This window comes from Tachyglossus aculeatus, chromosome 4 (genome assembly GCF_015852505.1).
Source record: "Tachyglossus aculeatus isolate mTacAcu1 chromosome 4, mTacAcu1.pri, whole genome shotgun sequence".
In the NCBI taxonomy this organism is placed as follows: Eukaryota; Metazoa; Chordata; class Mammalia; order Monotremata; family Tachyglossidae; genus Tachyglossus; species Tachyglossus aculeatus.
Window position 1 is genome coordinate 21,259,941 of NC_052069.1, and position 23,309 is coordinate 21,283,249.

Below are 23,309 nucleotides of genomic sequence, written 5' to 3' on the forward strand. Positions count from 1 at the left end.
CTGCCTGAATGGGGCTTGCAGAGAAAGGTTACTAATGCCTGCATGGGGCTTGCAAAGAAAAGGTTCTCGGTGCCTGCATGGGGCTTGCACAGAAAAGGTGCTCAGTGCCTGCAGGTGGCTTGCAGAGAAAGGGTTCTCGGTGCCTGCATGGGGCTTCCAGAGAAAGGTTACTAGTGCCTGCATGGGGCTTGCAAAGAAAAGGTTCTCGGTGCCTGCATGGGGCTTGCACAGAAAAGGTGCTCAGTGCCTGCAGGTGGCTTGCAGAGAAAGGGTTCTCGGTGCCTGCATGTAGCTTACAGAGAAAGGTTACTAGTGCCTGCATGGGGCTTGCAAAGAAAAGGTTCTCGGTGCCTGCATGGGGCTTGCACAGAAAAGGTGCTCAGTGCCTGCATGTGGCTTGCACAGAAAAGGTGCTCAGTGCCTGCAGGTGGCTTGCAGAGAAAGGGTTCTCGGTGCCTGCATGGGGCTTGCAGAGAAAGGTTACTAGTGCCTGCATGGGGCTTGCAAAGAAAAGGTTCTCGGTGCCTGCATGGGGCTTGTACAGAAAAGGTGCTCAGTGCCTGCAGGTGGCTTGCAGAGAAAGGGTTCTCGGTGCCTGCATGTAGCTGGCAGAGAAAGGTTTCTCGGTGCCTGCATGTGGCAGGCAGAGAAAGGTTTCTCGGTGCCTGCATGTGGCTTGCAGAGAAAGGGTTCTCGGTGCCTGCATGTGGCTTGCAAAGAAAAGGTTCTCGGTGCTTACGTGTGGCTTGCAGAAAAGGGTTCTTAATGCCTGCATGTGGCTTGCAGAGAAAGGGTTCTCGGTGCCTGCATGTAGCTTGCAGAGAGAGGTTTCTTGGTGCCTGCATGTGGCAGGCAGAGAAAGGTTTCTCGGTGCCTGCATGTGGCTTGCAGAGAAAGGTTTCTCGGTGCCTGCATGTGGCTTGCAGAGAAAGAGTTCTCGGTGCCTGCATGGGGCTTGCAAAGAAAAGGTTCTCGGTGCCTGCATGGGGCTTGCACAGAAAAGGTGCTCAGTGCCTGCAGGTGGCTTGCAGAGAAAGGGTTCTCGGTGCCTGCATGTAGCTTACAGAGAAAGGTTACTAGTGCCTGCATGGGGCTTGCAAAGAAAAGGTTCTCGGTGCCTGCATGGGGCTTGCACAGAAAAGGTGCTCAGTGCCTGCATGTGGCTTGCACAGAAAAGGTGCTCAGTGCCTGCAGGTGGCTTGCAGAGAAAGGGTTCTCGGTGCCTGCATGGGGCTTGCAGAGAAAGGTTACTAGTGCCTGCATGGGGCTTGCAAAGAAAAGGTTCTCGGTGCCTGCATGGGGCTTGTACAGAAAAGGTGCTCAGTGCCTGCAGGTGGCTTGCAGAGAAAGGGTTCTCGGTGCCTGCATGTAGCTGGCAGAGAAAGGTTTCTCGGTGCCTGCATGTGGCTTGCAGAGAAAGGGTTCTCGGTGCCTGCATGTGGCTTGCAAAGAAAAGGTTCTCGGTGCTTACGTGTGGCTTGCAGAAAAGGGTTCTTAATGCCTGCATGTGGCTTGCAGAGAAAGGGTTCTCGGTGCCTGCATGTAGCTTGCAGAGAGAGGTTTCTTGGTGCCTGCATGTGGCAGGCAGAGAAAGGTTTCTCGGTGCCTGCATGTGGCTTGCAGAGAAAGGTTTCTCGGTGCCTGCATGTGGCTTGCAGAGAAAGAGTTCTCGGTGCCTGCATGGGGCTTGCAAAGAAAAGGTTCTCGGTGCTTACGTGTGGCTTGCTGAAAAGGGTTCTTGATGCCTGCATGTGGCTTGCAAAGAAAAGGATCTCGGTGCCTGCGTGTGGATTGCAAATAAAAGGTTCTTGGTGCCTGCGTGTGGCTTGCTGAGAAAAGGTTCCCGGTGCCTGCATGTGGCTTGCAGAGAAAAGGTTCTCGGTGCCTGCAGGTGGCTTGCAAAGAAAGGGTTCTCGGTGCCTGCAGGTGGCTTGCAGAGAAAATGTTCCCGGTGCCTACATGTGGCTTTGCAAAGATGAGGTTCTCAATCCCCTTCAGCGGTCGGAGAGTGGACAGGAAAGGGGTTTGGAGAGGGAGAGCCGTCATGGGCGGGGGGCTCGAGAGGGCAAATGGGGTTAGGAGTCTGTAGAAACGGGGTCCCCCCCCTTCCCCAGCCCCTGGAGCCCCCAAAGCCGAGTCCCCTCGGCCGGGCCGGACACGTCTCGGCCGTCTGGAGCCAGGGCGGGACATCCATCGCCCCCCTTCCTGGAATAAGGAGGAAAGCCAAAAATAAAAAAATGACGGTTTCGTGATTCCGAGCTAAATCACGCTCTGGGGCCCAGAGCCAAGAGCTTCGGCCAGGCCTGGCCTCTTGTGAAATTCCTCGAAAATGGGTCTGCCCTGGGGGCTGGGCCGCAACTGTACTGTCCAGCAGAAAGGCCAGCAACGGGGGACCCAGGGGGCCGGGGCCAATGGGTGGGTGGGGATGCCACTTTCTGAACTCCAGAGAGAGGGACACCTCAGATGGCCCTCTCCCTCTTTCTCCCTATATTCTCTCCTAATTTTTTTTTGACAAGCCACCCGGCTCTCCCTTGCCCTCTTTCTCCCCCAGCCGCGCACCACTCGTTCGGTTCATTCAGACAATAATAATAATAATGCCACTTATTAAGCGCTTGCTATGTGCAAAGCACTGTTCTAAGCGCTGGGGAGGTTACAAGGTGATCAGGTTGTCCCACGGAGCGGGGGCTCACAGTCTCAATCTCCATTTTACAGATGAGGGAACCGAGGCACCGAGAGGTGAAGTGACTTGCCCACAGTCACACAGCTGACAATTGGCAGAGCCGGGATTTGAACCCAGGACCTCTGACTCCAAAGCCCGTGCTGTTTCCACAGAGCCAGCGCATAGCACTGTGCTAACCGCTTGGCCATCGATGCATTCATTAGAGTCACCTGCGGCCGTAACTGGGCCAGGGTGGCTAGATGGGCATATTATTCAAGCGTGGCCATCTGGATGGATGAGGATGGGGACTTTTTCCTTCCAGATTCTTGGCACAAGAATTCTTGGTGTTGCCCCTCTCCTTTCCCACCCCAACACACACACACATATATATCACACACATATATATCACACTCATACACACATATCGCCTCCCCCAGGGGTGCCAGCCAGGCAGGGGCGAGGAAAAGATGCATTCTGCCAGCAGTACACGTGATTCCTCCAGTGGGTAAAGGTTGGGCACTTGGATTTCTTTGTTCGGGATGCTCTCCTCCTTGGGACTGGCAGTAGAGCCTAGGTCGAGCATCTGGTTGCCCGGGGGGCCTCTGGACAGGGGCACGTGGCAGAGCTGGGCCAGTAGCCAGCTTTGCCCCCTGGCAGCCTGGACCAATCAATCAATCAATCGTATTTATTGAGCGCTTACTGTGTGCAGAGCACCATACTAAGCGCTTGGGAAGTACAAGTTGGCAACATATAGAGACAGTCCCTACCCAACAGTGGGTTCACAGTCTAAAAGGGGGACCAGCTGCAGCTGCTGGGCGAGACAGCTTCGCGGCCACCCACGATGCTGATGTGGGTGGCCTTTAGTCATCTCTCAGTGGGCACTCGCCTGCCCGGGGATCCGACAGGAGACTGGCACTTGGGCAACCGGAGTGGAGACTTGCCGGCCTGGGGCGGTCGCCCACGGGGAATTTGGGGTTTGCCCTAGAAGTTTAATGACCAAGGTTTTCTCATTTGCAGTTCAAGGCCGGTCTTGATGTTCAGAAGTTTTAGGGCAGGAATGGTCACCCTGGGTACCGCATGCCTTCCCTGAGTCCGGATAAGGACAGTTACTTGCTGTGACAAGGGGAGGGAGGGTACATTGTATTTCAGGTTCCTATTTACTCTATGGCTATTCAGCAAAAGACATGCATTTACCATGGCAACCCCTCCACCCTCCATCACATGTGCCGCTTCAGAAATAGATGCACCTTCTTAAAGAAACACAGCCCCCATCACTGAACAAGAGCCATGATTTCCTCAGAATTTCACCCATTGTTTGTGTTTTTTTTCTTGATTTGGCATATAAAGAAACAAAGCGCTCTGTTGTTCCCCTGTAATTTTAAGCAGTTGATTTTCATTTAAGCAGTCTCTGCTTATGGGCGGGCTTATTTTTTTCGAAGTTCATAACTAAAGGAATTTGAGCAGAATCTTGCGGCCCAATCAGTTGTCACCCCCACAAATAGTGTTTCCAACGGTGTTGATTGCAAAGGACCGACCGACCTTTATTCGTTCGTTTCTCAGCTCAAGTCACGGGGAATTCCTTGGTGTAAAAAAATGGCTTCCCCTTTATATGAGCACAACCAAGAAAGTCTGTTTTTAAAGAGTGGGCTGGCTTTAAGAACACTTGAAGAACCAGAGGGGCTTATTCTCATGGAACTCACCATAGTACATTTTTATTTTCTTTTGTACCTGACTACAGAAATAAAGAATGGCGTGATCAGCCAATTTCACAATATTTTCCAGTAACCTGGTTCAAGATACTGGTAGGTGGCAAAGTGGCCCCCCAAAATTTTTGAGCTGGTAGCAATAGTGGTGGCATTCACTGACTACTCTCTGAGTGCCATTAACTGTACTAAATGCCTGGGAAAGTACAGCAAAAACTCAAGACAGGTTCTCTACCCATATCAAGCTTATGCTATAATGCGGTGGGGGGCGGTGGGGATGATGAAAAGTTTTGGAGATAGCAGAGACAGAATGCACATTTGCCAGAGTAAGTTCATTGGAGGAGATAGGATGAGCTAATGACCCTTAATATTTCTGAACACCTTCCAGCGATCAGCTAAATAATGTATGTAGAGGGATTCTTTCTTAAAAAAATATATTTTTGAGCTTGTAGCTCAATTTTTGGAATAACAGGATTGCAACTCAGTGTTATCAAAAACGATGCTTGTTTTCATCTTGGGATGAGTTTCTCTCTGCATCCAGCCATGATTCATCGGGCCTCTCCCCTTCCTGAAGAAATGGGAAAAACTGAGCAGGCCAAACTTTGCATTTGAAACTTTCAATCTGTCCCTTTTCTTGTTTTGAGTTTCATATGAAGACACCAAAATTGACCTGGAGGCGTTACCATAAATATGGGTTGAAAAATATCCAGACAATATTGGTTCTATAAAAAAATATTTCAAACAAAGAAATATATAAAAGAGGGCACACTCGAATTCACTAATCCAGTTTAACTGGGCTCTCTTCTAATAGTTTTTAGCCAAATGTAACAAATCTGTCCAGAAATAATCAGGCAAGCCCTTACTACTGCCAAAAATATTATTCTGGGTTAAAGAGAAAGGGGTAAGAAAACCTAAATTCTAGTATTAGTGCTGTCACTGATACAGTGTGCTCTAAGTTTTTAATCAGAATTTCTTTTCAGTGCAGTAAAATCGAATAATATATGCTATTACTGCACTCTGCCTGGAACATTTTAAGAAAATGTCACTCAGCACGTCTTTCACTCCCCAAAAGCCTCCAATAATTTACCCGTTCTTATATGCATCAAGAAGAAATTTCTGAGCGTGGGCTTCAAGAGGTTCCATCAGCCCTCTCCTCTTGCTCTACCCCTATCACTCAATAGTATTTGAGGGTCTACTGGGGCCTGGGCACTGTCCCGAGCTCTATCTGAGAAGCATTTGATAGAGGCAGAGGATGTTTTGTTTTGTTGTCTGTCTCCCCCTTCTAGACTGTGAGCCCATTGTTGGGTAGGGACCGTCTCTATCTGTTGCCGACTTGTACTTCCCAAGCGCTTAGTACAGTGCTCTGCACACAGTAAGTGCTCAATAAATACGATTGAATGAATGAATGAATGTGGCCCCTGTCCTCCAAGAGTTCACAGTTCAGTGGGGGAAGCACGAAATAATTTACGGTTGGGAGAGAAAGGATAAATGGACATGTGATGAGTAAGTGCCAAGCTAGTAGGGTCTGTAAGTCGTTACACACAAATGTTAGGTACGTGATGGCATAAATTCATAGTTAGAGCAGAGTGCTAAGGTGAGAGGTGGAGAGTGATAACATAAATCAGAGAAAGCTCTCTGAAGGAGCTAGTACTTAAGAAGAACTTTGAAAAAGAAAATATCAGTGGTCTGGCAAATTTTAAGCAAGAGGGAGTTCCAGGCAGAAGGAAGGGGTGTGAGAGGAATGAAGAGTGTAAACTGGTAGAAGAGATGGTGCTTAGAACAGTGTTGAGTGCTTAGAACAGCACTCAGCACATAGTAAGTGCCTAACAAATACCATCATTATTGTTATTATTGTTAGATTGGATAGGTAAGAGGGATGAGCGCTATGGAATGCTTTAAAACCAGTGGTCAAGGATTCTTGCTTGATGTGGGAGAGGTCTGGGAATCCACTTTCACTCTATACTTCATCCCCTCAAACTCACCTGGTTACTCCCTCACTCTAGATTCTCTCACCTTCCGTCCTTTCCTCACTCCTTCCTGCCTGCAACTCCCTTCATATTCACTAGAACCACAACTCTTTCATCTCCTAAGCCCTCCTGAAATCTCACCGCCTCCAGGAGACATTTCATGACTAGCTCCATCTTCCCCATAAGTGCTCAGTAACTACAATTAATTGATTGATTCCCAGACAAAAGTGGGAATCAATCCAACAGCTGTGAAGCCTAGCATTTGTTTATATACCTGTGCATTTTCTCAGTTTATGTTAATTTACCTTTATTCATTTTTCCTTTCATAGTTCAGTTAGTACCAGTTGTAGCGCTGCTTCTTTCTCCTCTTCCAACTATTTGTAAATAATATAGGTCCCTCAGTTTCCCCCCCGTTATATTTTCAGCTCCTCCAGGGCAGGAACCATGCCTCATTTTGTTGCATTTACAACAGTATTCTGCACACAGTACGTGTTGTGTAAACACTATTGGTTGCTGTAATGTTCAGAGAACAGGTGTCTGATCTTTTTCAGTCACCTTACCCACTCCCATCTTGCCTCCTGGGTTTCGTACTACAACCCAGCCTGCACACTTTCCTCCTCCAATGCCAATCTAGTCACTGTACCGTGATCTCTTCTGTCTCGCTTCTAAGCCTTATTAAAAGTACATCTCCTCCGAAAGACCTTCCACGACTAGGCCCTCATTTCCTTTCGCCCTATCTTCTGATTCACCCCTGTTCTTAGATTTGCACCTATTATTCACCCCTCTCTTACCCCCATAGCACTTACGTACATGTCTATAATTTATTTATATTAATATCTGTATTCCCCTCAAGACTGTAAACTCACTGTGGGCGGGGAATGTATCTACCAACTTTGTTATTATTGTACTCTCCCAAGCACTTAGTACCGTGCTCTGCTCACAGTAAGCGCTTAATAAATACAATGGATTGACTGATTCTATCTCCTATCCGAAAAGTGTTAATTTCACATGAATATTCTCTGGCCTGGGTAATCAAGGCAGAGAGAATTGTTCCTCACAAGCACAACCACCTCTTCCTGACAGAAAGCAGTCAGAGTTTCTGTGTGCATGAAGCTTGAGCATCAAAATACAAAGTGGGTAGGCCTCAAGCCGGGAGAGGACAGTCTTTAGCCAATCAGTCAGTCAGTTATATTTACTGAGCGCTTACTGCGTGCCGAGCACTGTACTGAGCGCTTGGGAGAGAACAATATAACAATATAGCACACATTCCCTGCCCACAATGAGCTTACAGTCTAGAGGGGGAGGCAGACATTACTATAAAAAATGAATTACAGATATGGACATAAGCACTGTGGGGCTGGGGATGCCAGTTTTTCATGGGGCATAATACTGTTAAATTGTTTTAGCATTGAGGATGGGGGCAAAGGAAGAAACAAATCTTGTCGTCATCTCCTCTGCCTTCCATCCAGGGGCTGATGCCTCAGGGCATCCTTAGGGTCTGTCTGTTGTCACCGAGAGGTCTTCCTCCCTTCTGGGTTCGGGTGGTTCCATGGGAGCCTCCTCCCAGGAGCGATGCAAGATGATAAAAATGCTTCAGGCGGTTTGTAGGCAATCTAAATGGGACCATATAGAATAGAATCAGAGCAGTAAAACGTTCATCTCAGAATGTAATTCAATTTCCAGAAACATTTTAGCACTCATGTTATGTCTGCTTATTACCCTGGAGTTGGACTTCTTCAGAGATTCACAGATATTTGGATTCATTTGACTAGAATGGGGCTGAGCTAGCTATGCAAATGACCACCTAGTTTGGCCAGAGAGCTTAATATTGCCACTTGTGACAGCCACATGATATTGGTGCAGTTGATTCGTTGACTTATCTGTACATTATAATTAGTACAAGACATCAATACACAACATGACATTAGAGGCTGTCATGAAGAGGTAGAATAGGGAAATTTTTATTATAAAGCAATTTATTCATTCAGTATCTGCCTTGAAACAATGGTGATCTTGGTTAGAAATAAGTGTTTGGGAGGTGACAACCCAGAATAAGGTTTTTTTTTAGGAATGGTTAACTGCGATAGGCCTATTCCAATGTGTCTAGTTAAGACCTATTAAAATTTAAAAAAATGAAAATTAATGAACCAGATCATTCTTGTATGCACACACATCAGGAACCTTATGTTGTAATTGATGGGCCATTTCCAGTCTTCTTGAGATCACATTCAATTCAAATTTTTAACTCAGGAAACCTCAGAGATGTCAGGGGTGGCTGAAGTTCTTACTGGTTCTGATTCATTCATTCATTCAATCGTATTTATTGAGGGCTTACTGTGTGCAGAGCACTGTACTAAGCGCTTGGGAAGTACAAGTTGGCAACATATAGAGACGGTCCCTACCCAACAGCGGGCTGACAGTCTAGAAGATGCTTTGAGAAGCTTTGTTTAAAATATCGTTGGCAGAAAAGTAGATGGTTGGGCTTTTCACTTTTGTTCGGAATCCTGTTGACAAGCTTTTAACTGTTTGAATCAAGCAAATTGTCTCCTGCTGCCACGGGGACATTTGATCTACAAAAAGTGGATTAAAAAGTTTAACTTTAAATGAAAGTCAGAGGCCAGCTAACAGCGAGGGTCGTGCTAAGCATAGCAATGGTTGCTTAGGAGAATGCCTCCACAAATTATAAAGCGTTCAGAAGGCTGAGGCTGGGACTGGTGGGAATGTTGGACTGCGAAACCAGAGGATCCTGAAACTCTCCTCCTCCACCCCTACTGTCCTGTTGCTCTTGTTTTACTGATCATTTTCCTCATCTCTTGAGTTTCTGGTGTTATGGCCACCTTCCCTTCTTATATGGTGAGTTTCCTAGGACCAGGGACTAGTAATTTAAGAAAAAGAATTGTGGAACTTTTACTATGTACCAAACGCTGGGCCAAGTGCTGTGGTAGATACAGGATAATGAGATCAGATACAGTTCCCATCCCACCCGGGGATCAAATTCCAAGAGGAGGGAAAACAGGAGAGGAAACAGAGGCCCCAAGCCATCTTTGATTGTGAGCCCCAAGGGGGACAGGAACTGTTTCCAATCTGATTACCTTGTATCTCCTCCAGCATTTAGTGCCATTCTTGGAACATTCGAAACACTTAACAAACTTTGTTATTATAATGTGACATCCAAGTGCACAAGAGTAGGCAAGCATCAGAGGTGGAATAAAAACCCACGTTTCACCTGTGTATATTTTCCACCCAGGAATTAGTACAATCCTTTACATACTGTAGGTGCTTAATAAATATTCTCACAGCTACTTGGAAATTGTGGGAAGAATTAAGAGCAACACTAGCTGCCTTGACTTAAACCTGGTGGAATTTCAGAGATCCCTAAGATGGAGACAAAGGCCAAGCCACAGTTTGGATCAGATGAACGGGCCTGCAGAAAATAACTGGGAAGACAGCACTAGGAGATTTGTCAATTTACAAGAAGAATGAGGAATATCAGAGGCACTTAGGATGGGAAGGAGGTGAGGAGGCTGGGAGAGAGAATGGATGAAAAAGAGTTATCTAAATAGAAACAACCAGAATCTCTTTAAGGGATGGGTTTCTTTTCAAATGGCCATGCGTTTCTGTTACTGCTGTTTCAAAATTTCTTGGAAAAAACATAGGCTACAGCCTCAATTTCTTGGCAGTAGAAAGGGGCGGCTAGAGATCGACAGTACGGAGATGTAAGAGCCACCTGATTTTTTTTTTCCTTGAGATGGGAGAATGTGATTCTGGGAAACCACCCGCTGGAGTAAAAGGATTAACTAAATGGCACAGATGGTGCTGCTCCAATAATTAAAAAGTCTGGATGGATAAATAGTCATCCTGCGTGGTACTGGTCTCTGTGTTCCGGTTCTAAAGCATTTAATCACTGCATTTCTGGGTTGTCTGGACTTCACAAGTCCAGAGACGCAGTGTGGCTCAGTGGAAAGAGCCCGGGTTTTGGAGTCAGAGGTCATGGGTTCAAATGCTGGCTCCGCCAATTGTCAGCTGTGTGACTTTGGGCAAGTCACTTCACTTCTCTATGCCTCAGTTCCCTCATCTGTAAAATGGGGATTAAGACTATGAGCCCTACATGAGACAACCTGATCACCTTGTATCCCCCCAGTGCTTAGAACAGTGCTTTGCACATAGTAAACGCTTAACAAATACCATCAAAAGGAAAGCCGGTGCTCTCTGGGTCTGATCATGGGTGACCCCCATGGCTGTATTTCCAGGTGGAATTGAGGAAAATGGAGTTTTCAAATTGCTGTTAGAGAGGAAAGTCAAAAGCACACAGTCGGTACTCAGTGAGTGTGACCTATCAGACCTATCAGAGAATGTTAGCAAACCACAAGCTAGTAAGAATTATTAGTGAAAGAAGGGCATTCCTCAGGCTTCCACACCTTCAAAGGCCTCTGGAAATCCCAGCTTCCCCAACAAACCTTGCCCAGTTATTTTTGTTATTTTTTTAATGGTGTTTAAGCACTTACTATGTTCCAGGGACTGTACAAAGCACTGGGGTAGATACAGGCTAATGTCCATGGACACAGTCCATGTCCCAAGTGGGGCTCACAGTCTCAATCTCCATTTTACAGGTGAGGTAACTGAAGCACAGAGAAGTTAAATAACTTGTCCAAGATCACGCAGCAGACAGGTGGTGGAGCTGGGATTAGAACTCAGGTCCCCTGCCTCCCAAGACCATGCTCTTTCTATTAGGCCAGGCTGCTTCTCAGTCAGTTATCAATTAATCCCCATCAGCCTGTTGATATGCATCTCTGGTGCTTTTATTTTTATTGCTATCTAGCATTTATAAATGCGGTGTGTGTGTGTATATGTATGTATTTACATATCTTATATGTATATTCATTCATTCATTCAGTCGTAGTTATTGAGCATTACTGTGTGCAGAGCACTGTACTAAGCGCTTGGGAAGTATAGAGACAGTCCCTACCCAACAACAGGCTCACAGTCTAGAAAGTACATCATATACATATATACACATATATATATTATATATATTCAATTTTACATTCTGTCGTTGATTCTGATTCCACTACAGAATTTGAAAACGTGTCTCTGTTGTTAGAGGGTATACTCCTTGTATGGCATGCCCGCTGTTGGGTAGGGACCATCTCTATATGTTGCCAACTTGTACTTCCCAAGCGCTTAGTACAGTGCTCTGCACATAGTAAGTGCTCAATAAATACGATTGAATGAATGAATGAATGCATCTTGTGCTTCTGTTCTTTCCTAAACCAACAATACAGTGCATTGCATCTGTTGGGTGCTCAATGAATCTTTTGGGTACTATTCAGAAGGATTTTTTTTTTACCATTGTTCTTCCCTGACACCAGCCAACAGCTGTTCTCCAAGACCAATGCAGTTGAGGATGCTTACTCAGCCTTCTCTTCCTCTGCTGTCCCCGCCTACTGCCAAAACTCACAGAACAGCCCAGCTTGTATCTGGGTATTAATTAATATGGGAACTATTTCACAGGGAAAAGAGCCCTGGCTATTCTACACTCAACACACCCCTGTAGGTCATTGTAAATTTGGAAATACTACAACTATGTCTAGACTGGAGAAGTGGATAGATTGTTAAGTAATTATCCTGTAACTTGAGTCCTACAGTGAATAATTCTGCAAACTAACCTCTTTATCTTCAATAGCAGGTTTGTTGACCTGAATTTTCCAGCCAGATACCTCACTGAACCATTTAACATGGCCTATCTAGATATAGCCTGTGTGATCTTGGGCAAGTCACTTAGCTCCTCTGTGCTTCAGTTACCTCATCTGTAAAATGGCAATTAAGACTGTGAGCCCCACACGGGACAGTCTGATCACCTTGTGTCCTCCCCGGTGCTTAGAACAGTGCTTTGCACATAGTAAGCACTTAACAAATGCCATCATTATTATTATTAGTTTAGCCTACGGTTATGATGGTCAAAAGAAATAAAAATCACCCTAACAATTTCTAAATTGCCAGTGTTAAGATAGATATTTGTCTTAGGTTTATAGTGGTGAGCAAAAGAGAATTCTTAACCTTAGGTAATGCCAACATTGAGTAAAAATTGCCCCCCTTTGCATTTTGTTTGTTGCTTATTGAACAGCTACTCCCCTCCCACCACACTCCCCTCCTCAGTGTAACAGGCAAACAGAACAATGAAAACCTCTGATTGAGAATACTTGAACTCAAGTGACCTAGATGGTGCAGTTCTTCCCATGTTTGAAGCCTCCAAAAGTCTCTCCTCCTTGCAAAAGCCTTCACTGATTACATCCCAAAACCTAAATCTGGTTTTGGTGACAGATTGGATATGTGAGGTGAATGCGAGAGTGGAGTCAAGGATGACACCAAGGTTACAGGCTTGTGAGATGGGAAAGATGGTAGTGCTTCCCACAGTGATGGGAAAGTCAGGGAGAAAACAGGGTTTGGGAGGGAAGATAAAGAGCTCAGTCTTGGACATGTTGAGCTTTAGTTGGTGGGTGGACACCCAGGTGGAAATGTCCTGAAGGCAACGAGCCTGGAGGGAGGGAGAGAGAACAGGGGAGGAGATGTATATTTGGGTGTTGTCTGCTTAGAGATGGTAGTTGAAGCCATGGGAGCAAATGAGTTCACCAAGGGAGATGGTATAAATATGATTGAATGAATGAATGAATATCTTCTATTGCAACTATAATCAAGGTGGCAACATTGTCAGTCACATCTGGCAGCAATCTAGCAGGCTGCATAGCCTCATCCCGTGTGTCTAAGGACAGGATCATGAAGGTTATGGGCTGTGACTGCAGAGATATTTAGTGACATCCCTCAAAACTCAAAGTAGAGCACCAGGTTCAACATCTAGAAAACAATAGGCCAGTGAAATGGAGGTTGAGTTGTGAAATCAAGTGCTGCATTGACAGATTTGAATATAACCATAGAGAAGCAGCGTGGCTCAATGGAAAGGGCATGGGCTTTGGAGTCAGAGGTCATGGGTTCAAATCCCGGCTCTGCCAAGTGTCAGCTGAGTGACTTTGGGCAAGTCACTTCTCCAAGCCTCAGTTACCTCATCTGTAAAATGGGGGTGAAGACTGTGAGCCCCCAGTGGGACAACCTGATCAACTTGTAACCTCCCCAGTGCATAGAACAGTGCTTTGCACATAGCAAACACTTAATAAATGCCATTATTATTATTATTATTATTACCTAGTATCTATTTAGTGCTTACTGTATGCAGAACATTGTACTAAGCAATTGGAAGAGTACTATAATAATTACTGTGGTGTGTGTTATGTGTTCACTATGAGCCACACACTGTGCTCAGCGCTGGGATATGTTAAGCGCCTAACATATACCTCCATTATCATTATTATTACAAGGTCATCGAATCAGGTATAATCTCTCCCCGACGTGGGCTGGGCCTGGTCCCTGACCTCAAGGAGCTAACATCACTTGCTAACATCAGTTATTTTCAGGTAGGAGTAGCTAGTAGGCTATGAAGAGGGGGTGTGTTTGTGAGTGTTGTGGAGAGGGGCTTTGCTCACAGTAAGTGTTCAGTAAATGCCAACAGTTGATACCCCACCAATCAGACTCTTCAGTTAAGACTCTATCTCCTGTATTTCCTGAACTACTCTCTCACTTCACAATAACACCCTGCTTTCGCAGTGTATGCAAACTTCACCCCGGCTCAAGCACTTCCCTGCTTATACATCCTGTCCATTATTTCCCCACTTCCTCCATTTTTCCAGGACTTTTACTTGCAAACAGAGATTAAAAGTCCATTCCAACAACTGTTTGTTCTTTGTTTGGCATTAGCTCTGTAGTGAGCACCAGATGTCTTTTACTGAATAAGATCTTTCCAATCAGTCGTATTTATTGAGCACTTACTGTGTGTAGAGCACAGTACTAAGCACTTGGGAGAGAATATTATAACAATATAACAAACCCATTTCCTGCCCACAATGAGCTTACAACCTAAAGACTATACTTGTAAAAGATTGAATCCAAAGTATTTTATTGTTGATACATATTTACATTGCTATTTTATAATAATAATAATTATGGTATTTGTTAAGCGCTTACTATTTGCCAAGCACTGTTCTAAGCACTGGGGTAGATACAAGGCAATGAGGTTGTCCCATGTGGGGCTCACAGTCTTATCATATATCCGTATAGATTTTGCTTTCTCAAAAAGTGATCTTTTTATCGTTTGGGCACTTTTTTGGATTTTGGCAATGAACTGTATTTCTTAAGGGAAACCATTGTTTGTTTAGGGCTGTGTGCCTTAAACACTATTTTGGTAAAACCAAGTAAGAGCACTAACCAGAGGGTCCCTTTAGATCCATTTTTTTGTTATCAAAAAGGCAACAATGTAGTGGTTTGCATGATTTATTTTAATCTTCCTTGTAGGATTGATAAATTAAAGTTATGTGTCCTCTTCTTAAAACAGATAGTGATTTCTTTCTATAACAAAAAATGTGTAAAATGTTAATTTCTCAAAATTTGAAGCAAAATTAAATGTGCGTATCTTTGCCCTTCAAAAATGAAGGTCATGATGTGTACATTTAATTTTGCTTGAGATCTCGATTAATAGATAAAATATATTTCATTTAATTGTCTTAACATTCAGAAAGTTTAAAATAAAAGACAATGTCTAAATTTGTAAATTAAAAGCTATTGTGCATCAGTTGAGTTTTTCATTTGAAGAATGATTCTTATTCATGCCAGCTTTTAGCTCATGGATCTAGGGCCGTGGGTGTAAAGGAACAGAACATATTTCTCTGTCTGTGACTATGATCCCACTCATCATTTTACATGGAAAGATTCACACAATCCTTAAATGGTGAGCGCTTTGTCCTTTACTCTTGAATATTTTCTGTCGCAATAATTGTCCCTCACTTTCCAGTGAGATCTAGGCTCGGTAGTTATTTTCCAAAAGATGTGGCATTATATTTTTGCTGAAACTCCTTTGTGGTCCCCCCAATTCTTACCAGATATGGGTGCATTTTTAAGGAGGTTTTTTTTATTATTATTGTTGTGGGTCAAATAAAATGTCTAGTCTTGGCTAGAATCCGTCCTGGGAAGCTATAATTCTTGTTGCCATGCTAAGGTTTTTAGGGAGAACCCTGTGAACATAAGAATCAGTTTGTGGGGTCAGGCTTTGGTATGCCTTGGGATTCAGCAACTCTTCCTGACTGACCACTTATGGCTCTGACATTCCTCTTTCTTGCTGCTACTGAGGGATCAGTGTTCTAAATCTCATTTCACACCCATCTTCCCACTTCTCAGAAACCTCCAGTGGATGCCCAGTCTTCTCTAGCATCAAGTGGAAACTCCTGACCATTGACTTTGTCACTCCATCAGCTTGGTCTCTACTACTTATCCATTCCTTTCTCCCAGCACACCCCAGCTTGCACTCTCCTCTCAAGCTCATCTGAACTCTCAACATCAGTCTCATCTCTCTCATTCAAGGCTTTGATTTGCACCTGATTAAGCATTTTGCTTTGAAACACTCCCGGGCCCAAAGCAGAGCAAATTGGCTTTCAACCATTCCCTTCTGCAGTGTTTCACAGGACAGGTCAATTCTGTTATAAAGAAATTACTCTCTGCACCAGGTGCACCATTTTATTCAGTGCTGAAACTATTGCTTGCTGTCTGGTAAGGACAGGATTCTTGTTCATCTCAATTTAGATTTAGTAAACCAGAGTTAATAGAGCTATGGTGTCAGGGTAAGGTCTTATGAGCGCTATCATTTAAATTGGAAGATGTATAGTTTTCCTAGATTACTCTTCTCGTTAGGTGTCTGTGGCCAGTGCCCTGTCCCTATTTTTATTTTTAGATTGTGAGTGTTCCCTCCCTCTCCTCCCCCTTCCCTTCCCCATATAACTGAATGAATACTAAGTCTTTGGGGGACTACCATGTAACAAGAGTTAGTAGACATGTTCTCTGCCCACAGGGAGCTTACAGTTCAGAGGGGGAGACGGATGTTACTGTAAATGGAGAATCAGTGTGGCTTAGTGGAAAGAGCACGGACTTGGGAGTCAGTAGATCATGGGTTCTAATCCCGGCCCCGCTGCTTATCTGCTCTGCGACCTTGGGCAAGTCACTTAATTTCTCTGGACCTCAGTTACCTCATCTGTAAATGGGGATTAAGACTGTGAGCACCACGTGGGACAACTTGACTACCTTGCATCTACTCCAGGGCTTAGAACTGTGCTTGGCACATAATTAGCATTTAACAAATACCATAATGATAATTTATTATTAATTATTATTAATTATTAATATTATTTGAATAAATTACAGATACGTACATAAGTGCTGTGGGGATGAGGGCAGGGGTGAATAAAAGGTACAAATCCAAGTGCAAGGGCTATGCAGAAGGGAGAGGGAACAGAGGGAATGTGGGTTTAGTAGGTGAAGGTGAAGGAGACATGAGCAGTAATGTTGGTAATGTTAGATTTTGTGTGCCTGGATCAGTTCCTACTAATGTTGATTGACTTCTTAATGAGAGACTTGTTCAGAATACCGTATTTACTCACATAATCGTTTCCACTGCATAACTGATCCACCCCAATTTTTGAGAAGCAGTAGTAGTAGTAACAGTATTTATTAAATGCTTACTTGAGCAAAGCACTGAACAGTCGCTGGGAAAGAATACACAGATGAGAATTAGACCAGGGACCCTGGCCCTCAGGGGGCTCACAGTGTATGAATAAGTGGGGAAAGGAGACTGGCGACGGACACAAGGAAAATAGGAAAAACTAAGACCACAAAAGCAATATAAACTATGAGGACAGGGTCAAATACAAAAAGAAATCAAAACTTGTAGGGTATGCTGGCTAGGAGAGCCAAGTTTGAGGCTTCTCAGGGTTCAGAGTCTAATAGTCACAGTTTTAGCCACAGTGACCCTGAGAGCTGCAGTCTTTCCCAAATCCTACATTTTGTGGATGTAGCATGCTGCCGCTGCTTCTGTCTTTCCCGCTGAGATGGAGGATGGGGAGGAACTACAAGATGATTTCTTTTTTTGTACAGCATAATTACAAACTGTGATAGTCATGCCCTGGCAGGGGAAAGAGGGGAAAGGAGGAGTAGGGTGAGAACATGACTAATACAATGGGATCAGGGGAGGGATGGGGCAGGGAGTAGCTTTATTGCCTATTATATGCCTATTGAGTGCCTATTGTATGGAGCACCTGGGAGAGGGCCACAGAAGTAAGGGAAGTAGAGTGGCCTAGTAAAAAGAGCACAGAACTGGGAATCAGGAGGCCTGGGTTGTAATCCCGGCTTGCCCTTTACCCATTATGTGTCCTGGGCAAGTCATTTAACTTTTCTGTGCCTCAGTTTCCTCATCTATGAAATGGGGATAAGATACCTATTTTTCCTCCCCAACCTCAGACAGTGGGACACATGTGGGACAAGGGCTGTAACTGATCTTGTTGTTTTGTATTTGCCCCAGTGCTTAGCACAGTGCTCAGTGCATATTTAGTGCTTAATAAATGCCACGATTATTAGAAGTAAGATAAGCAGTCTCAAGGGCCTTCTTATCTTCCTCTCACTTATCCCTGCCTTTTCTCCCTTTTGTTTCTTCTCTTTTTTTCCTCCTGCTCCCCTGATTATTCATTCAATCATATTTATTGAGCACTTACTGTGTGCAGAGCACTGTACTAGGCGCTTGGGAAGTACGAGTCGGCAACATATAGAGACAGTCCCTGCCCAACAACGGGTTCACAGTCTAGAACGGGGAGACAGACAACAAAACATGTAAACAGGTGTCAAAATCACCTGAACAAATAGAATTAAAGCTAGGTGCACATCATTAACAAAATAAATAGAATAGTAAATATGTACAAGTAAAATAGAGTAATAAATCTGTACAAATATATACAAATGCTGTGGGGAGGGGAAGGAGGTAGGGCGGGGGGGCGATGGGGAGGAGGAGAGGAAAAAGGGGGCTCAGTCTGGGAAGGCCTCCTGGAAGAGGTGAGCTCCCAGTAGGACAAGTTGTCCCAGACCCTATGCTTTAGGCAGGGCTGCCCCAGGAGAGTAATAGAGTCACTTGATCCCAGACAAACTGACCAATGCAAGATCCTTTATCAATCAATCGTATTCATTGAGCAGAACTACTGCTTCATAGGTTTAGTTTGAGGGGAGATGATTACTAGATGTAATTCTCCACGTAATAATCCCTCCCCTGTTTTGGGATTGAAAAAACTGGTTAGGGTCAATGAGGTATGCAGAGCCAGGACAAAGGGTGATCTCCCCAAAATGTGCTTACCCCAGGTGTCCTTGTCCAGGACAGTGCTGCAGTGTCAGCCACTGGGTAGGAAAAAGGTGACAGTTACCCCAGGGGCTCAGGGTGGCAAAAAAAAAGGAAAGAAAAATGAAAGAAGGGAGCGGAATTGGGGGAAAATAAGAAAGAAAAAGAAAAAAGCCCTGAAATAAAATAAAATTGAAACCAGAGGAAAGAGGCATCTTTCCTACTGAATAGGAACTAGTTATGGGTGATAGCAGTGTGTTTGAAAGGAAAGGAGGGCTAATCCTTAAAAATAAAGATTCAAATTGGCCAGGCTGCGGAAAGAAAATTGGAAATGACTTGTTCCAACCATGTATAAATGAATCATATTGAAACTCACAAACCCACACTCTCTCCCATCTCGTTACGAGTGAACCAGGCTAGGCAAACTGTAGCGTCAAAATCCTCAGATTGGGGAGGCGGTATTTGGCTTAATCCCCAGAACATGTAAATGCGCTAAAAGATCAAATTAGGGCCTGGCTATAGTGCTTTGTAATCAGCCTGGGCAGATGGGATCTAGATCCAGGCCTCCAAGGGCAAGGTCAAATGGACACTTGAGGCCGGTGCGGTTTTTAAATAAACCCTATATTCAATTGTATAGTGTGTGATTTTTTCTGCTTCCACTTGTTAACAATTTTATACTTGTCTCCCATATCAGAGTGTAAGTTCTTTGTGGGGAGTGCATATATCTTGTGCTTCTATTGTACCTTACCAATCGCTTAGTAATAATAATAATTGTGGTATTTGTTAAATGCTTACTGTGTGCTAAGGCCTGGGGATAGAGGGCAATCCAGTCAGGCACAGTCCTTGACCCACCCAAAACACACAAACTAGCAGGGAGAGAGAAAAGGAATTGAATCCCCAGTTTTACAGATGAGGAAATTGAGTCCCAGAGATGTTAAGTGACTTGCCCAAGTTGACACAGCAGGCAGGTGAAGGACAGGAGATTAGAACCAAGATCCTCCAATTTCCAGGGTCCAATAGACTGTGCTGCTTTTTTCTTGCATTGCCCAGTGCTCAGTAGGCACTCAATAAATATTATGACGACTACCAAAAGGTCATGAAAATAGCTTTGGAAACAGGCCGGGTGAGTAGCATGATTTTTCCATTACGTTGCATCTGCGTATCAGAGCTCAGAACAAGGTTTATAGGGAACAGGGACAGGTTAACTCTTGAGGAAGTCTCCCTTCTCCATTTACCTTTTCCTACGGTTACCACCTGCTCTTCTGCATCCCCTCTTTAAACGATATTTGCCAAATAACACAGACCCCCAAAATGGCTTTCACCTGCAACGTGCAGATTGAAATTGGCTTGAATTATCCTGGGCAGGTATTATTTACATACTTAGATACCTTTCTTTGTCTTTCCTTTTCAAAAAATACCTAATTCACTATTAGAATGAAATTGAGTCCCTTGGAGAACTGGACGTGAATCTTTGGTGAAACCCGAAGACAATGAATTTGTAGTTTCCCTCCGAAACTCTATTTAGAATGAAGTTCTCAGAAATAGAATCCCTAATTATCTCAATGCATCATAACGGGGCAGATTGCAGATCTGGTTACAGTGAGCTGTAATGAAGTGTAAAGCTCCCTAAAAAGAACTGCTTTTTAAAAAAAGAAAGAAAAAAGAAGCACTACATTTGGTAAGGCCATAAGGTAAAGGTACATAATTCAATTTTTCTGAAGACCATCTTTAAATAATCATCCTTATAGTAGGGTGGCATATTATTCTAGAGAAATCTCAGAATAGTTTCCCTACTGTGAAGAAAGCCACTTGATTGCATGCCACAATTAGTTAGGTAGCCAGGGAGGCTGACTGGTGAGTTGGGAATGGAGATGTGAAATGAGGACAAGAGCTAGCCTTCCAGTCTCATTCATTTGTGGTTTTAGATTGTAATCCCCTGGAGGGACAGGAATCATGTCTAATTTCCACCCATCTATTCTCTCCCAGCAGCTAGTACAGTAGTCTGCACACAGAAAGCATTTAATAAATACTATCACTACGATTTTGACCAGAGAAACTCTCTAAGGGCAGGGTTCATGTCTACTGATACTAGTGTACATTTAGCACAGTGCTCTGTATAAAGTAAAAGTGCTCAAGAAATGTCATTGATTGAAAACCTGAGTGTTTTCAGTTTTGAGAAGTAGCATGACTTAATCTACAGAGCATGGGTCTGGGAATCAGAAGGACCTGGGTTCTAATTCCAGCTCTGCCACTTGTTTTCTTTGTGACCTTGGGCAAGTCACTTCACTTCTCTGGGCCTCAGTTACCCCATCTGTAAAATAGGGATTAAGACTATGTGTGACAGGGACTGTGTCCAACCTGATAAGCTTGCAACTATCCCAGTGCTTAGTACAGTGCCTGGCACGTAGTAAGCACTTAATGAATACCATTAATAAAATAAAAAAAATTAAAAAGCAAGGCTTAAAAGACCCAACATGGGGGCTTTCTGGCATGCTAGCTCTTTGAAGTCTGGCCCCTTACCAGTTTCCATTCTTCTTGAGTTCCTTCCCCTTTATCACCCCCTCCCACCCCAACTCCAAATTAGTAAATTACCTCATAGGGGAATGGCTCCATGAGACTGGAGCTGGAAGAAAGGGAGAATTCAAACTCCCAAGAACTGCATTAACCAGATTGCAGTAACTTAAGCAGATGATGAGAGTACTTTTTTCAAAAGTTTATCACTGAAGGTCCCTTATTTACATCAAGAGACTATGGGCAGTAATAATCCAAACCATGCTGTAATAGGGTTTTCCAAATAGCTGATGGATCTGAGATGGTGATAAACACATTGTCAGATCATTGGTCCATCCAGGAAAGAATTCTGTCTCTAACAGGACGCCTGGGGGATTGGGCCCTGGGTTCTTTGATTTTCATCTTAATGTTTAAGGATGTACTTCTAGCCTCCTCATGCTGCCCGGGAAAAATCCATCATGGAACTTTCATCTTGGACTTCATCCAACTGCTTTTTTAAGTCACTGATACTTTCCCCCGGTAGATCCAACATCCTTCCCCACCATATGGATATGGAAGGAAGGTAGCACAGAATGTGGGGAAATCAAGCTTCCTAGGCTTAGTTTTTTAGAAGGTTGCTGGAACGTAAGGTAGATTCTGGTCCATTACATAGTTATGTGTTGCTTTCTGTAACTGGTTTAAAATTAAACTCACCAACATGCTATTTAAAAGGAGGTAAAGATGTACAGGCCTCAAGATCTTGATATTAAGCAATTGCTTGTCCTTAAAATTGGGGAATTCTTGTTGTGGAGGAGATGGGATTTTAAGAGGGGTTGGAATTTTTGGAGGAGGTGGCAATAGTGAATAAAGCATAGGCCTGGGAATCAGAAATTCATGGGTTCTAATTCTGGCTCTGCCACTTGTCTGCTGTGTGACCTTGGGCAAGTCACTTCACTTCTCTGAGCCTCAGTTACCTCATCTGTAAAATGGGGATTAAGACTGTGAGCCCCATGTTGGACAACCTGAATACTTCATATCTACCACAACAATCATCTTCTTCATGTTGGATTTGGCAAGGGATGGAATTCTAGGCCAGGGGAACAGTGTGACTGAGGGGATGGAGGCGAGAGCAACATGTGGCGAGAAGGGTGGCTTAGGAGGAATGAAGAGAGAAGATATGTATCAATAGAATTTATCAGTCACTAATTCTCTGCAGAGCACTATATTAAGCACTTTGGAGAGTACCGTAAGAGTTAGTAAAATGTATCCTTTTCCTTCAAGGAGCTTACAATTTAGAGGGGGAGACAGACACTAAAATAACTTGCAGCTTGTCTTGTCTTATTCCGTCGAGTCATTTCCGACCCAAAGAGACACCACGAACACATCTCTCCCAGAATGCCTCGCTCTCCATCCGCAATCGTTCTGATAGTGTATCCATCGAGTTTTCTTGGTAAAAATACTGAAGTGGTTTACCATTGCCTTCTTCCGTGCAGTAAACTCGAATCTCTTCCCTCAATTCTTTCCCATACCACTGCTGCCCAGCATTGGTAAGTTTTGACTTATAGCAGATTGTCTTCCACTCGCTAGTCACTGGCCAACCTAGGAATGGAATGGGTAGGACTCTGCTTGACTCTCTCTTCTGTAGCCGAGACTGGCAGAGTACTGGACACTCTCCAGGTATGACCCTGAGAGGGGTAACTTGCAGCTAGTAGGATGTACTATAATATAAATATAATCATAATAATAACAGTAAAGATGGTATTTGTAAAGTGCTTACTATGTGCCAACCATTGTTCTAAACTCTGGGTAGATGCAAGGTAATCAGGTTGTCCCACTTGGGGCTCACAGTCTTAATCCACATTTTACAGATGAGGGAACTGAGGCACAGAGAAGTTAAGTGGGTTGCTCAAGACGGAGGCTGGATTAGAACCCACATCCTCTGACTCCCAAGCCTGGGCTCTTGCAGAAGTGCTGAAATAGAAATAGAGGGGAAAATGGGGTTGAGAGATGAGAGATTAGTCAGGGAAGTCTTCCTGGAAGAGCCTGGATTTTAGAAGGGGTTTGAAGATAGGATAGCTCTGGCCTGCAAGAATGTGAAAGAGGAGTGAATCCAAGACAGGGGAACGGGTCTTTGTAGGAGATTGATGGTGAAAGAGACCGAACAAGATACATTGAGCAGGTTGGCTTGAGAGGAAAGAATCGTGTCAGCTGGGGCATCATGTGAGAGAAGTGAGGATGAG

At 44.2% G+C, this 23,309-nt stretch overlaps 1 non-coding gene across 1 annotated transcript; it reads right to left on the reverse strand.

Annotated features, from left to right (window-relative positions):
- Window positions 1-22,626: 22,626 nt before the first annotated feature.
- LOC119927832 lies at window positions 22,627-22,764 on the reverse strand. The gene has a single exon (XR_005450800.1). It is a non-coding gene; the product is annotated as a small nucleolar RNA SNORA7 (small nucleolar RNA).
- Window positions 22,765-23,309: the final 545 nt, after the last annotated feature.